Raw genomic sequence first — 17479 nt, 5'->3', positions numbered from 1 at the left:
ACTTCCTTGGGGCCCATTTGTAGTGAGTCTCTCCCACTCCCAACGCAGGCAACTACCAAGCCACTTCCTGTCACGGTAGGTTAGGTGGCCTGTTGTAGGACATGTACATGGACTCACATGGTGTGTAGTCTTTGTGTCTGGAGTCTTTAGCCTCTTTAGCTCAGTTTAGTTTTTGAGATTCAGTAATGCCATGTATTAGTTGTTTATTTTAATGGCAGGGTAGTATTCTATTATACAGATATATCAAAATTCACTTATCCATTTGCCTGTTAATGGGTGTCTGGTTTGCTCTCAGGTTTTGGTTATCATGAATAAAACTGCTGTGAATATTAATGCACAAGTCTCTTTCTGTGGACACATGCATTCAGTTTCTTGCTCCCAAACCTAGGAGTGGGGCAAACCATATTTTTAAGAGTTTATCAACTATAATGCTACAAATCATGACCAGGGATTTGAGAGAAATGTGAATGTTGAAGTTGATTAGAAAAGAAAGTTATACTATCATGATACAGTAAAAATGGCAAATTCCTAGGGGAGAGGTTGACACTACAGCAGGTACGGATGGATCATTCTCCAGTTCAGTGATTTGACAGTTCACTGCTTTTCTCTTGATTCCATAAGCCCCTTCCTTCCAGTGAAAGTAGTAATATCTGATCTGTACTTCAACCAGCTTTAAGACCATCTCTTGGAAAATGTCTGAGTCCTTAAAGAGAACCATTGCTATACAAAGAAAAAATGAGACACAGGGAGTGCATGCTGGGACCAGTGGTGCATGCCTATGTTCCCAATGTCTGGGGAGGCTAAGGCAGGAGGACTGCAAGTTCAAGGCCAGCCTCAGCAACATAGTGAGGCCCTAAGCAACTTAGTGAGACCCTGTCTCAATATTAAAAATTAAAAGGACTGGAGGGGTGTATTGCTAGGTGACCAGCACCCTGCAGGGTAGGTTACTGTCAGGAGGTGTGAGCCACTGAGAAATAAAAAGTCTGAAATAACTAGTAAGAAATAGAGCCAGAGATTAGATATAAAAGGGGAGTGCCTGATAGGTCTTCCAGTCCTGATAAGAGCTGGAACTGAACAACTAAAAAAGGGGAGTACATTAAAGGCAGGAATAAGGTCTCAGCAGGAGGAGTCTTGGGTGCTTGCTTCTCTGAGTGGCCGGGGTCTTGCAGTAAACAGGTTGATTGGCATTTTGGCAAGCCACACCCGTCTCCGAGAGGGCTGTGTGGCTCCAGCAGGTCACCCATGTCTGGCGCTGTGCTGAACTTGAGATGGAGCTAGGCAGAGCCACATGAACCAGGCATTCTCAAACCAGTGGGGTTGCTGCTAGGAGTTCCTGATACCAGGCTTTCCTTCCTAATGGCTTCAACATCACTTTAGTTCACGCACACGGCTCAGTTCACATATGGGTCATTGATGGCTTCTGGCAGAGGCGCCCACTTAAGTTTGGCCCCTACCATCCCTCAGAAACTGCGGGATGGTACTGTTAACCTTGATGTGTGTTTCTCTTTCTTTCTTTCTTTCTCTTTCTTTCTTTCTTTCTTTCTTTCTTTTTTTCTTGATAAGTGTGATTTTATATATTTATTTTTAGTTTCTATTCTTTTTAGATATATATGATGATAGTGTATTCTGACATGTTATGCATACATGAAGTATAACATATTCTAATTAGGATCCCATACTTGCAGTTGTACATGCTGTGCAGTTTCACAAGTCGTGTGTTCACATATCAACATAGGAAACTGATGTCTGATTCATTCTCCTGTCTTTTTAAAAATATTTTTTAGGTTATAGATAGACACAATACCTTTATTTTTATGTAGTACTGAGGATCGAACCCAGTGCCTCATACGTGCAAGGCGCGTGCTCTACCACTGAGCCAGAACCCCAGCCCCCATTCTCCTGTCTTTCCTAATCCCATCCCCCCTCCTTTTCCTTCGTTCCCCTTTGTCTAATCCAATGAACTTCTATTCCTCCCCACACACCCATTGTGAATTAGGATCCACATATCAGAGAGAACATTTGGCCTTTGTTTGGGGGATTGGCTTATTTCACTTATGATAGTCTCCATTTCCATCCATTTACCAGCAAAAATCATAAAGTCAGTCTTCTTTATGTCTAATTAATATCCCATTGTGAATATATACCCCATTTTCTTTATCTGTTCATCTGATGAAGGGCACCTACATTGGTTCCATAGCTTAGCTATTGTGAATTGAGCTGCTATAAACATTGATGTGGTTGTGTTACTATAGCATGCTGATTTTAAGTCCTTTGGGTATATGCTGAGGAATGGGATAGCTGGGTTGAATGGTGGTTCCATTCTACAGTTTCTGAGGAATCTCCAAAGTGCTTTCCAGAGTGGTTGTACCAATTTGCAGCCCCAGCGATAATTTATGAGTGTACCTTTTCCTCCACATACTCACCAGATGTTTACTTTACAAACAGATGGCTCTCTGGGACTTCAGAAAGACATTCCTAGGTTGCAGAGTTGACAGAATGCCAATCAAGTATTCCAAAGGCTTTACATATATTTTAAAGAAGAAAGTATTTATCATTTTGAGTGTTCTAAAATAAGTGCTCAAAGAAAAAAGGGGGGAAAGAAATCAAGAAGAATTAAATCTCATTTTTAATTGGTACTTGTCCCTACAGCCCACAGTAAAATAATTAACTAACTTAGCAGTGCTGGGGATGGAACCCAAGACCTGTTGCACACTAAGCACGTGCTCTACCACAATGAATAGTTCATAAGACGATGCATATGAAACCCATCTGGGGCCTCAGACTTTGGGATGAGCACAGGTGAGGGATGGAATGAAAGGTTCCAACCAACCCCGGCAGCCTTTGGCTCCTACAGTGGACTGTTCGTACTGGGCACCTCTTTTCCAACATAACCCCTTCTCTCTCCGACTCACTTCTATTCAGGAGCAGGCAAGCAAGCAGCTCCTAGGCAACCCCCTTCTCTTTCCTTCTCCTACTGGCTCCAGGACTCTGATTTTTGTTGGGGTCACTGCAGTCCTTTAGAAGCCCCAGTGAAGTCCTTAATTGACCCCTTAACTCTGGAGACAACCAGTGTCAGAGAGGACACAAGCCTGCCACTGTGGTTGGGCACTGTTTTGGTCACTTATTAGCTCGAAACATGGCCATGACCTGTACTCTCTTTCCTGAGCTGATTTCTGTATTGTTCTGTCTGAAAAGAGGATCTGTAAATGGCCAACACCATTACTGCAACTTCTTTCTCTAAAATGCTACCAATTTCTAAATGTTTTTAACTGGGTGGCTTCCCTTTCTAATTAATTCAAGTGGCCTCTTCCCTGGTAATAGTGCCTATAATTATGCCTCAACTCCCAGAAGACTGTTTAAATTGGGGGATATACAAAGTGACCTTTTTTAAAAAAAAAACAAAAACAAAAACCACTGTTGTTTTTCTGGGCTTTGTGCAGAGGAAGAGAAAAACCTTGCCCCACAGATGCACAGGGTGCTCAAGTCTCAGAGGGGGGTGTTCCCTGACATACATGTCTCCTCTGTTCACTTCAACCCTGTGGAGAGTGGCTGAGTTAGTGGGTTCAGGACCAGTGAGCCTGTGTTTGGTGATGTGTGACACTGTAGGAGGCGGGAGACGATGATACTGTCATTATTGAAAATCACTTCCACCCACTTAGGCTGAGTCACTGGGACGTCACTGCTTGGGATTTTGCATCAGTCTCAAAAATATCCTTCTGCGAAGCTGTCCTTGCTGGGTGGCACACTCTGCCTCTCTCGGGAGGAAGGTTGAATGCATCTTCTACCCCAGTGCTCCCCTGCTTGTCCTGACCACGTGTTGCAGCTCCTGTGTGGCACACTGGACATTTCTAACTCTAGTTCTGTGGGAAGCCATGAGAGTGTCCCCACTTTCCATTCAAGAAAATGAAGATTCTAGGAGGCCAAGGACTTGACCCCAGCTAATGAGAAGAACTGGACCACGATCTACCTCCTGGCCTAATCCTGAGCAGATGGGAAAGAGGGAAAAAGGATGAGGGAAGGAACGGAAGGTTCCATCCTTCTCCAAAATGTACTGGCATTGGGACAAAACCCACCTTGGCTGACATGATCCAGCTACTACATTCAATGACAGATGTCTGAACAAATCAGACCCTTTTCTCCCCTCCTCCTTTTATTTCAGATCTTGAGTAATATCCTCTCCCTATTCCTCAAATCTGGGGAAAAAAAGAAATCTTCCTATAAAGGCTTGACTGGTTTCCAGAATACTAGGAATGGTTCAGAAGGAAAAGTGGGGTAGTGGGGCCCAGTGGTCCCAAGAACACAGTTTTAGTACAGTCAAACTTGCCCAAGACCCCTGTGACTGTGAGCAGATGACTGACTCCACCTCTAGTGTCTTACCATCATGATTGTCACAGGGCTGTTCTCAGAACTAAATGAGACAATGACTAAAGCATTTAGCACAGGGCAGGGCACTATATAAATGCAGGTGATAGTATTGTGAACTTCCTTATCTCATGCTACATTTTTGGTAGATGCTGGATACTGTAAACAATGGTTCTGGGCCCCCTTTGTAAGCATTTCTATAATGGCTTTGTTGTTGTTGTCGTTGTTGTTGCTAGGGATGGAACCCGGGGTCTTAGGATGCTCTACAACTGAGCTACAGCCCCATCCCTAAGCATTTTTAAAACCTCTCTCTCCAGTCAGGCTACCAAAACAAATCAATAATGAAAACATTATTTTACATGGATCATATGGGTGCCTGGAGCCCCCTGCTGTTGGTAAAGCCCCAATTTACCTAGTTTTTTTTTTTTTTTTTTTTTTGGTGGTGGTGGTGGTATTTTTTTGTTTAATTTGTTTTTCATTCAATTTCCAGATAAACTCTTGGGGTCCTTCTATGAAGAGTCCTGGTGAGGCTCAGGAGGATCAGTTAACCCATCCCACACTGCTAAGAACATGAGGAAACCTGCCCTCTCCTTGATAATGGGCCTCCCCTACAAGAGTAGGAAAAGATGGGTTTTCTCATTGCTTTTTGATTATTCTAGTGTCTTCCCCCCACACCCCAATAAGAGCCTCCATTCTCGCATTGAGTTGAGAATCCTCTCACTGCACGTCTGTACTGGAAGTATTGATACCGCCAGTTACCGGTGACGAGTCCTGCTTCCTCACATGTTGAAGTATAACATTAGAGAAGCAAGCGGAGGCAAGCATATAAAGCAGGGTTTATTTTAAAAGGGGTAGGGGCTGGGGTTGTGGCTCAGTGGTAAAGCACTCGCCTAGCATGCGTGAGGCACTGGGTAAAATTAAAAGTATTGTGTTCACCTACAACATATGTATATGTAATAAGTAAATAAAAAGGGGTAACACAGACTTCTCCTGGGAGGGAGAAGGGGTCTGTAGCTGGAATCCCAAGAAGTGAGCACATTCTGCCTTTTTTTAATATGTCCTAGGCTTTCTTTGTTCTCCTGCTCTCTTCCCCTCTCTCTCCTTCCTCACTAGGCCCAGGAAATGCTTGGTGGGACGGCCAAAAGAGAAGCAGATGGGCTAGAGGAGCCAAGTTGGAGTTATCTGGGCAGGAAAGGGGTATAATTAACAACTCCCTGTAGGGAGGGACAATCTGAGACAGATAACCTGCCCCTGCTCCAACCTGTGGTTAAGGTAATCTCAATAAGGCTTCCCAGACCCAAATTGGCCTTCTTGATCATTCTGACCTGATTTACCTATCTATACTGCCTGCCTCTTTTAATTCTGGCTTCAGTATCTTGGGGCTCTTTGCTATATGGAAAGAACCAGAACTACCCAAATGTAAGGATGGCCTTAGGCCTGAGCCTAAGCAACTCCATTTTAAAATAAACCTGCAGTCTCACCAGGCAAGCCACAGAGCCTTCCAGTATGTCAACAGGCATAGCCTGATAAAACAAGTCACTTTCCACAACCCTGATAAGAGTTGGGGTGACATGTCATTTGTCATGACCCTGGTAAGAGCCAGAAGGGTAATATCAGGGTGGAAACCACCAGACCATATGTCCTCACTAAGATGTAGGATGTCACTAAGAAACCTGGTAACAGCTGATAGGTACCAAAAGGGTGAGCAGAAGCCCCCCAAATTTAGTGTAAATAATGGAACAAATGAACAGACATTCAGCCAGCCGATACTGATGCACACATGCCGGAGAGCCTGATGAGGACCTAGACTGACATTCCACTCATCTCATCTGCCTGATCCTCTGCATCGTCCTCACCGCTCTCAAACTCTACAGCAGCCTCTTGACCCTGGTGAGAAAGGTGCCTTCTCCTCAGGCAGCCGTCAACTCCACAACAGGAAAAGCCTCCATCAGCTCCTGACCCCATCGCTGCGGTCTGAGTGAGTGAGCATCTGCTGGGCTTAAGGCCTGAGACTTAAGATTTAAATCAAGCACTCAGGCTTAGCATGCAGAGGGAATGTCTGTCATGAGCCTGTCATGATTAAGAGTGTTTGCAGTGCTTAGAGTTTAGAATTTTTTGCTTTGACTTGATTATGTCTATTGCAGTTCCCAGCATTAAGGATTGTCATTTCTTGAAGGACCTATAGAGTGAAATTGTATTGAGTGATTCTGAGTGAAAAAAAGCATTGAAAAGGGCACAGCACATGGACACTCTCTATTTTTTCTCCTCGACTGCATAAGTTGCACTTTTGCCCATTGCAACAGCAAAGCAGACGTCTCATTGTCTCTGTTTCCCCATTTTTGGACCTCCCCCAGCCTGTATCTTCTGGAATGTTCTAATTGCAGGCAGCATAGGGAATCTAGTTCCATGATGCTGGGAAAGGTTGGGACAGAGATGTCCCATCTGCCCAAGAGAGGCCTGCAGAGAGTTCAGACCAGCACTCCCACTGCTGATGAACCACTCAACGTTTGATCACCTGGGAACTATCACAGAGCACCACAGCCACAGACGGACGCTGACATAGCGCTTGCTTTGTGAGAGAGTCTAAGCGCTCTCCAGGTTCTGGGGTAAGGAATGATATCAGGTGAGAAGAGGTGGGAGGGGGAGATCTTTCTCTTTCATGGAACATCTGTGGAACCCTTCCCCATCTCCTCCGAGATGTTCCCACTCCCCAGCAACTCGGCCTTTCTGAACTTGGCATCTCTAAAGTATTTCCTGACATCACCACCAGATCTTCAGTTGGCACTGAGGTCGCCTCACTGTTCTCTGGATCATCAGGAGCCTCCCTAACATAAGCTGACACTTTTCATGTCCTCTGGCTGCAGTAGAACATAAAGGTCCTCGGTCCACAGGAAAGGATCACTAAGGACCCCCAGGCTGGAGGGTAAACCATCTTTTGAGTCCTTTCAATATTGCTGAACAACAACAACAAAAAATTCATGAGGGGTCTGCACTTTTCATTTCTTTGTATCTCCAGCCACTAACAATGACCAGCACACAGCAGGAACTCAACAGATAGATGTCCATTCAGGAAATGGATGAATGATGGAATCATCCTACTCAGACCTCCCTTCAAATGTATGAAGATTCCATATATAGTTGATGAACAGCTGGTAGATATTTTCAACGAGAACACCACAGAAATAATCTAGTAAATGTCAACTGAGTAGATAGACTGTGAAAAAGAAATATGTCGCCATGGTGGAATCAATCCTTTGCCCTCCTCCTTAGAACAGTGTGAGGGCAGCTGTTACTGATCCTGAAAGATAGTTGTTCACAGTCCTTTTTGAGTCAAAGATCTCATAGCAGGTCAGAATTTCAGAGATACACCCAATGGGGTCACCTCAAGATGATGGGAGAAGAAACAAAGTCTTAGCTGCCCCCAGCACCATCAAACCTCTGTGGTCCCCAGAGTAACCTCCACTCTACCCTGAGTCTAGCTTCTGGAGCCTGAGCCTCAGCTGCCACCTTTACACCCAAGGGAAAGACCCCAGGTGACAAAATGCAAAGGGGAGGTGAACCAACATGGAGCTGCAGGTTTTCCTGCTAAATCTGTTCCTCTACAATGAAGGAGGAAAATTGCCCAAAGGGAAATTCATGTAGCTGTGGCAGTGCCCTATCACAAAAGAAGATGGAGATACTACAGATACCAACTGAGGTGAACACTTTTTAAATGACCTGTGATAAATGGATAGTTTTTCCGAGCTATTATTTTACCAAGATTTTAAAACACAAATGCTAATTTCCTTTCAGCTGCAATGGAGATACAGACATGCACCATATATTCAGTATCACTGTTGCTTTTGGGGAAGGGGAAGTATTGCTGGATAGAAAAGTGCCCAAGGCCAATTTCAAATGAGAGAAAACAAAACTCTAGTCTAAAAACCAAACAGATTCAAATTTCATTGCCTGAAAATGGAAACTCAAATGAAGTAAAGAAAAATCCTATTGTCTATGGAAATGTATTTTGAATTTTCAGGTTTTTCCAGAAATTTCTTCACATCAAGTGCATGATAGGCAGGCAACCTGAAAGGCAGCCTCTTCTGTTTTGCTGTCTACCACAGCACAGAATAAACCCAGAGGCAGGTTGGGACCTCCAACAACCAATTACATTGATCAAAGCTTCAGTCAGCTGGGCATTTGGAAGGACAATCGTGAAAAGGCATTTTTTCTAAGCATTCCTCATCCAAAGCAAAATATGGTTCTGCAATCTGGCTGCCTGTTACCTCAGGACCCGGGTCTTCTCCACTGATAACTTCGGGAGGGCTAACTGGAGAACATGCTCGGGATTTAACTCTTTCCTTCCCCTTCAAGCCCAAACCATGGGTGACCCCCAGTTCCTACAATATGAGCCATCACACTGGGACACGGTGGACTCTTAGCCGTAGGCCTACCATCTGAAGGCTCCCTGGCAAAATACCAGCACAAGTGCGAATTTGGAACTGATGGTTTTCTCCACCAGTCTGAGTAGCCCAAAGAATAATATGGGTTGGAAATAGAACTCAGAGTCTAAGAATGCTGGTAGGTGGGATTCGGTTCAGTAGTAAATAAGGCAAGGCTGGTTGTCACTTTCCTATTTAAAACTCACTTTCTGAAAGCCAAACAGCAAGAGCGCTGCTGCTAAGTAAAAACAGATTTAAATAACACCATCATCTATATATGGTTCCACTTCCTTTCCCATTAAAAGGAAATAGCCCCACACTCCAATGAAATTAAGAATGAATAATTAAGCACACTAAATAAGAATGTACTAAATAAGTAAAAATAGAATACAAAATAGGGCATAAAAAATCACAACTATATTTTACTCACACATATAATGCAATATATTACAAAAATAACGCACGGTGGGACTGGGATTGTGGCTCAGTAGCAGGGCGCTTGCTTTGCACATGTGAGGCACTGGGTTCGATCCTCAGCATCACATAAAAATCAAATAAAAAATAAAAAGGTATTGTGTCCATCTACAACTAAAATTTATTTTTTTGTAAATAACACATGGGATCACGAATTACTGATACTGTTTTCTTTTATGGGAAACAGAAATGACAGATAATGAAGCCGATTTGGCTTGAGACATACTGAAGCACAAGTTCTCCGGTGCTTCAGTCCTGGCTCACGCTGAAGCACTTCCAGGCGAGTCCTACACTAAGTGGCCACATCAGCTAACTTAACTCCAGCTCCCCTTAAGACCAGGGAAAGAGGAAAATAAATAGTTACATTTCCATGTTTAAACATGTTATGTGTGTTCCAATCCGATAAGTCTCTTACCAAACATTCTGTGTGATTAATACAATCCATTAGGTTTACACGGATGTGGGATGATATGCTTTTATGTATCCTAGATGCCTGTCTTAGGCTTCATAACTTCAGAAAATTTAGCTTCTAAATCCCTCCATTTAAATAGTATGACTTCTGGATCCTTTATTGATAAATCTGAAAACCTCACGATGCCACATTATCTCTTAATAGTTTGTAATAAGAAGTCTAGATGGAATAAAATTCTCACCAGGCTACTTAGTAGCTGGCTAGTTTCCTCATTAAGTTGCAAAAGCACGGGGCACTGGAGAGAGCCTGCCAACGGAGCAGACAAATTCCTACATCAACATTCACAACTGTTTTTCAGAATTTAAGTTAATGAGAAAATGGCAAGAATAAACTTGAAATGATTGGTTCGTATCAGTGTTAAAATTACTTAAGATAATGTACACTGCAAGCTGGGCATGGTGGTGCACAGTTGTAATCCCAGCAACTCAGAAGGCTGGGGCGGGAGGATCACAAGTTCAAGGCCAGCCGAGGCAATTTAGTGAGACCTGTTTAAAACATATATGCTTCCAATGCACAAAAGAAGACATTCAGTCTTAGTTAGCTTCCTTACAAAGTCAAGAAAAAAAAAATACATTAAGTCACTGAGTTTTAAACTTTAGGGGCCACAAATCACAGTAAGAGAAACATTTCAAAGCTTCTCCAAACAATGTTTGCCCTCACAGCCTGTATAGAACACCGGTGCTTTTTATTTTATCCTATTCTCTTCTACTCAGTTGTTTTCCTTTCTTCCTCCCCTTCCCATCCCTCTATTTCCTTCCCTCTTCCTTCTCTTTTTTATTAAGAAAATACTGATTGCATCACAACCCCCTGATGGATCTTAGCCTGCAGTTTGAAAACACTAGACTAAATGGTAATTTTCAGTTAACAAAGATGAATACAAAGGATATTTTTTTAAGTCGGGCCTAATTGTGCTAAGGGGATGGACCAATTCCCAGTGTATTCGGTGGCAAAGCGCTTGGCTAGCATGAGCAACGCCCTGAGTTTGATCCCTAGGACCAAACAAAAACCAGATTCCCACATTATAGACTGTATTACAAAATCGGGCTTTTGTGGGCTTTTATTACTTCTTCCTTTGCTTAAGGAAAAAAAAAATCCTTTTTTAATGAAGAGATGAAGCCTGAACTGGAGCTTGGTCTGTCTCACAGCTGTAAGCCCTCAAGGACCACTCCTCTCTCCCCACCCTGGGTCTCATCAGCAGATGCCCCCTTCCTGGTCATACACGTATACATGAGTCTATATAAAAAGATGAAGTCTATGTAAAAAGATGAAATTTTCAGCCATAAAGAAGAATGAAATTATGGCGTTTTTCAGTAAATGGATGGAACTAAAGATATCCTGTTAAGTGAAATAAGCCAAACCCAAAAAGCCAAAGCCCGAATGTTGTCTCTGATATGCGAATGCTGACTTACCATAGCCAGGGGTACTCACTGGATTGGGCAGGGGGAATGGGAAGGGAGCGGGATGGTAACGGGAAAGACAGAATGAATCGGACACAACTTTCCTATGTTCATATATGTACACGACCAGCATAACTCCACATCATTTACAATCCAAGAATGGGAAGTTAGACTCCATGTATGTGTATGTTAAAATACATTCTACTGTCATGTATAACTAAAAAGAACATTTTTTTAAAAGATGGAGTTTTGCTTTGTTTTAATAACATAGTTGGGTAGAGTCCAGTATATGCTATTCCCCAAATAGGACACATTGGCACTTGAGCAAACAGCAGAAGAAGTAATGTCACGTGGCAGGAGTCTAAGGAGGTCCTTGTAGAGGGGCAGTGGAACCTCAACCTGGCCTAGGCAGGTTCTTGACTTAAGCCTCTGAAAAAGAATTTCAGTGATGCTTTGAAAGCAAGTGCAAGCAAAGATTTATTAAAGACAGTGCCACAGTGCCAAGATATACCTATCCCAAAGCAGGGTGCAGACATCCCTCACCTCAGGGAAGAGAAGTGACACGGGGCTCAGCGCTCTGGCTACATGTGATTTTCCTGGGAAGAAAAGTGCAGGTTCCCGGGCAAGCTTTTGTGAAATCAAATCCAATGTCAATTATTTGCTATTTGGGAATCAGAATGTTTTTTTTCTTGGTTAAACAGTTCAGCCATAAATCAGTTGTGGGCACGTTGTATAGGTCTTTTTTGAATCTGGTATACTATTTAAATTGATCATGTTTTTCTTCTAGTTGATCTGGTATAAGCATATGCTGGAGGTTTTGTTCATCAAACTAAAGGGACAACTGTAGCTGGCCATGCAGATGCGGGGCTCCTTCTAGTCAGGGGCTCCTTTTCCCTCTCCTCTAGAGTCTACTGTCTCAGTCAGGTCCCTCTTAGCCTCCTCCACCCTTCTTCCCTGAAGCAGGTCCTAATTCTGACCTCACTTTGAAGAAGGTCTCAAGACCCTGATGGGAGAGTTGCCTTCTCTGAACCCGGAGGGAAAAAAACATCCTTATCCCTGGACAGGGAGAGGAATCCAGTCAAACAGGCCTTGCCAAGTCTCCTCCAGGTACTACCAAACCACTGGGCCATACAATTATATTTCTTCGCGGCTGCTCACTCTTCAGCAACAGCGTAAAAAGACACAAGCCTATTTATTATGCATCTCTGTCTACCTGGTTTGTTTTCCTCCATGTTCATTTTCTACTTATCAGCTTGGTGTCTCCCAGTTCCTTTTTTTTTTTAGTTTTTAAATAGAACTGAGGTTTTTTTTTTTTTTAAATACACATAAAAGGGATTAAAAAACTGGAAATAAAAGAATATTACAGAATCTAACAAGGTGCTAGAGGGCCTGTATGCAGAAAGGCAGGCATGAGATGGTAAGATCAGAGCAGATCATTCATATGAAGGGCGGAGACAGCCGGCTGAGGAAGACAGATTTCCAGGAATGAGGACAGAGGCGTACAGGAGTCGAGGATGTTTGGAGATGAGGGTATTTAGCACCTGGTGAGGAGTCTAGCACCCAGTGGACCCCCAGGACTAACAAGACAAAATGCTTCCAACTAAATCCCAGTCAGCCCATTCAGCAGAGGTGTGACCTTAGCAAGCCAACTAACTGCTGTGGTCTTGGTTTCTCCATCTGTGAAGGAGACGACGAGATCTTGTACAGAGAGCGAATGGGCAGGGGCTTGAGCAGTGAGTGACGTTGGGAAAGGGGAGATCATTTGAAACACTTTCTGTGGGGAATGGGAGACAGTTGAACAGAGACCGGTAAAACGAACATGTACGACACACAGCACAAGGGAATGCAGCCGGGACGTAAAGCCAGAGGATTGCAAAACTAAAATAATGCCATGGCTGTGAACTGAGGTTGCAATTCTTTTCTTTGGTTTAGCTTCTGTATACACCAAACAACAAATAATCCCCAACCCGGGGCTGGGCTGTGTGGTCACTGGGAAAGCAAGAGATGCCTGTGATCATTCTGTGTCCACTTGACTGGACCTTCAAGTTGGGACGTTGCCTCTTCCAAGTTCTACATCAGCTTCTGGCCTTCAGACTCGGGAATACTGCATGACCCAATTCCTTGTTCATATATATAATATATGTTGCATATATATTACATAATACATAATCATTATATACATGTGTAAACACACGTGCATATTTACACACACACACATTCCATTTCCCTGGAGAACTCTAATACACTACCTCACTGCACGATTTTATCATTATTTCCCTCAACTTCAGAATAACTGCTTAGTTGCATGAGGTGTCAGGCAAGCAGGTTTTATTTTTTATTTTATTTTTTTATTTCAATCCTTAATAGAAAAGAAAGTTTCACTGGAAAGGGATCCCAAAATGAAGTAAGCAAAAAGCAAGAATAAACAGAATGACCAAGGTGAAAAACGTCAAAAGGGAAACAGAAGGTTCAAGATTCTGACCAAACAAAATTAAGTAGCAAAGAATGTGGTGGAGACAGAAAAAGGCTAGAAAATTAATAAATAATGACATTCAAAAATAAAAAAAGGAACCTAATAGATGTTACTGTCCCCTCAGTTCCAAAGTGGGGATTAATGAATTTTGGAAGCCGACAGGAACCACAGTGTGTACCAGATGGTGGCTGAAGAGTTAAATTGCCTGGTCAGGAGCTGGGGCTGGAGTCTGGCTGTGGAGATAAGAGCCTTCCAAAATATTTATTTTAAGAAAAGGAACTCTGACGGGAGGGCAAGGAGCCAATTAAAATCTGGATAGTTCCAACTATGGAAAATTTTACATTTCCTTTCAACATAAGTGCCTGATGATACCCGCCCTGATTCCAGAAGGCAGGCTAGCATTTTCAAGCAATCACTTCAACACTCCAGGGGTCATGTCTCCCACCTCCACCCACCACCCCCAAGAATGGGAGGGATGCAATAAAGCTGGCCCAAACAAATGCCTTAAGTGGCCTAAGATCTTGGCAGAGGCAAGAGAGAAGGCAGACAGCCATGTACAAGATACTTGCACTTCTGCTGACCAGAGGTCATCGCCTCTGTCTCCCACCACAAGGCTGTAACAGTCTGAAGAAAAAGACATCCCTTCCCACTAAGGATAGTGGAAGGAAGGAATGGAGACATTGGAAAAATGAAAAGGAAATGAGTGTCCCTGCCCCGCCCCAAAAGACCCATTGTCTTTTGTTGGCTATTAGCAAAAAGACTACTGTGTGACTAGTAGGGATCTGCAGAGTCAGATACGTGCCAACTATTATTTAAAATGTCTAATAATTTTAATAAAACAGGCGACAATTATGTTTTTAAAGAAATCAGAGCAGCTACAAAAGAATTTTAGTAATAAAGCTTACAAATTGCTAAATTCTGCCTGGATCTTCATGGGTATTTGTAGGATAGCATTAAATATGTTTATATAACACTCTCAAAAGGGAGAAGAAGGTACCCTTGCCTAGCATTTGTGAAGCCCTGCAAGAGAAAAAAAAAAATGGTGGGGAAGACTTTCAAGTGCAGAGTCTTGTACACTTCCTGGTATGGACTAGACTCAGTGAATTTAGTCACTGGAGCCAGCCAGAGAGTGGTCATGTGAGTTTCAGGGGCGTGATCCCAGGGGCAGGGCTGCCCAGTGGGGTTCACATCACAGCTCTGTGTGCCCCAGATGCTGGACATGGAGCTATAGGAATAATATTTGCCCAGCTGGGTTTCGGTCTGTCTTGCATCTGATTCCTCCTTGCTATTTTGTTTACTCTGTGCCATTGTATGTTAGAAGTGTTTACCTTTCTCTTTGAATTTTTAGAAGGCTCACAGCTCAATTTGCCTTGCGTCTTGGAGACTTGGACTAGGACTTTTTAGCCAGGCTGAACAGTTAAGACTTTGGTGACCCTTGGAGATGAACTGCTTGCATTTTGCATGTGGGCTACACATGAGCCTTTGGGGCTGGGAGTGGAAAGTCAGGGTTCAGATCTTAAATAGCCTCCAAAGTCTCATGTTTCATGGCTCATAGCTTGGTCATCACCCAGTGGCACTACTGGGGGGTGGAGGAATCTTTAGAGGGTGAGGCCTATGGGAAAAAGTTAGATCACTGGGGATGTACCCTTGAAGGAGATATTGGGACCCTGGCCCCTCTCTTCTCTTTTCTTCCCTGTGGCTGGAGGTAAACAGCTTCCACCATGTACCCCTATGACGTTCTGCCTCACCACAGGCCCCCAAACAGAAACAACAAAGAACCCAAACCTCTGAAACCATAAGCCAAAACAAACCTTCCTCTTAAGAAAATCGATTTTCTCAGTTGTTCTGTCATAGCCATGGAAACCTAACATAGGTAGGTCCCATCTTGTTCAGTGGGTGTTTATTGCCTGTTTTCAACTAGTAGGTAAGTTCCAGGTGGGCAGGGTCCTTTCTGTCATTTAAGCATCCAAGTATTCAGCAGCCATTCAACCTTTGCTGAGTGGCTGAGGATTCTGCCATCAATAAACGGTTGTTGCGTGAATGAATGATCTAAGGGTATTTTTACCTAAGCAAACTGTGACTGGCACATACTAAACCAAGAAGGATATCATCAGACCAGTAGAGTCTGACAATTTATCCTCAGCCAGATGTCCTCTGTTCAGGGACTGCTGGGGATGAATGGTGACTGTTGATGTGATAACCACTGAGTGAGCTCTCCTGGGACAGATCTGTAACAGTCACAGAAGTGGAGGGGGCTCTGCAGATCGCCACAGCGAGTCAGAGACAAGTGGAGCAAGTGCAAACAAAAAGACAGACTGATAGGATAGCTGCCGAGTGAGACTCTGAAGTCCACAGCTTCCTGTCTTTCATAAAAGGGAATTCATATTAACTTTTAAAAAGCACACAAATGTTAAAGAAGAGAATTTCAGATAATCCCTGATAGGTTTAATTGGGAAATAATTCACATATTATAAAACTGACCCTTTTAAAGTGTCTAATTGGGTGTTTTTCGGTGTTTACCAAGTTGTGTAGCCATCACTGTCACTGCTACCTAACTTCCCATCTTTATTACTCCCCTAAGAAACCTGGCTACAAACCCCTCCCCGGTACTTGTCAAACACTCATGTTTCTGAATCTATGGATGTGTCTGACCTTTCTTATAAATGGAATCATATCATGTGTGACTTCTTGTGTCTGGCGTCACTTAGCATGTTTTCAAGGCACTTTTTGTCATGGCATGATCAGTCTGTCCTTCCTTTTCATGGTGGAATAATGCTCTATTATATGGGTACATCACATGTCGTTGATCCATTCACCCTCCATGAGGGCACTTGGTTGTTTCTACCCTTATTAGCAATGCTGTTTTGGACTTTCATGTCCAAGTTTTTGTAAGGACATATGGTTTCAATTCTCTTGAGTATACACCCAGGAGTAAAATTGCTAGTCATGTGATTCTGGTAGTTATTTAAAGGGGAATATGCCATCTAAGAGTGTAGTTAAAGGGCAACTAATTTCAATCACTTAAGCTATCAAACAAGAATCTTTTTGATTCCTTTGATAACACAACAACAAAAACAGTTAATATGTTGACCTCTTCTCAATGTCATGGGCCTTGTTAGAAAATTTGAATCTAAGGTTTAACCCTCATCCTCACAATAGTCCTACAGCATTATTGTGATCATCCCTCTTCTCAGATGAAGATACAGTTTAGACCCCAGGATGTGAGGCCGCCCCAGATCACACTCTGAGAAAGCACAGATCTGATGCCAGCCAACACAGCCAGCTCCAAGAAAGCAGGAGAGAAAGCAGATCCTTGGCACATTCCTAACAAACACTTCTCCCATCAAAATAAAAAAGACAGCCAGATGTGGTGGCACACGCCTGTAATCTCAGAGGCTTGAGAGGCTGAGGCAGGAGGATAGTGAGTTCAAACCAGCCTCAGCAACAAAGAGGTGCTAAGCAACTCAGTGAGCCCCTGACTCTAAATACAAAATAGGGTTGGGATGTGGCTCAGAGGTCAAGTGCCCCTGAATTCAATCCCTGGTACCAAAAAAAGACACATTAAACATATTCTGCTTTTAGAGAAAACATAGAGAAGGCAATTTAAACCAAAAATTTAAAAAAGGGTTGGGAATCCAATTTTAACAAAGGGACTTTATTCTGTGCATGGAGTGCCTGGCCCATTCTCTGGTTGCAGAACTAGAGTTGAACTGAAGGAGAACAGAGATCAGGGACAAAATGGCCCATTTGGGAATTGTCAGATTGGAAAGCCAGGAGGAGGAGAGGGGGCTTCCAGAATATGCTACTTGTTTGGACACAAAGGCTGAGAAAGAAAATGGGGTAATGAGCTGGGGAGGGGGAGTGCAGGGCTGCAGCAAGA

Source organism: Callospermophilus lateralis, chromosome 16 (assembly GCF_048772815.1).
Source record: "Callospermophilus lateralis isolate mCalLat2 chromosome 16, mCalLat2.hap1, whole genome shotgun sequence".
Lineage (NCBI taxonomy): Eukaryota > Metazoa > Chordata > Mammalia > Rodentia > Sciuridae > Callospermophilus > Callospermophilus lateralis.
The sequence above is the reverse complement of the archived record's forward strand: the minus strand, read 5'-3'. Positions refer to the sequence as shown.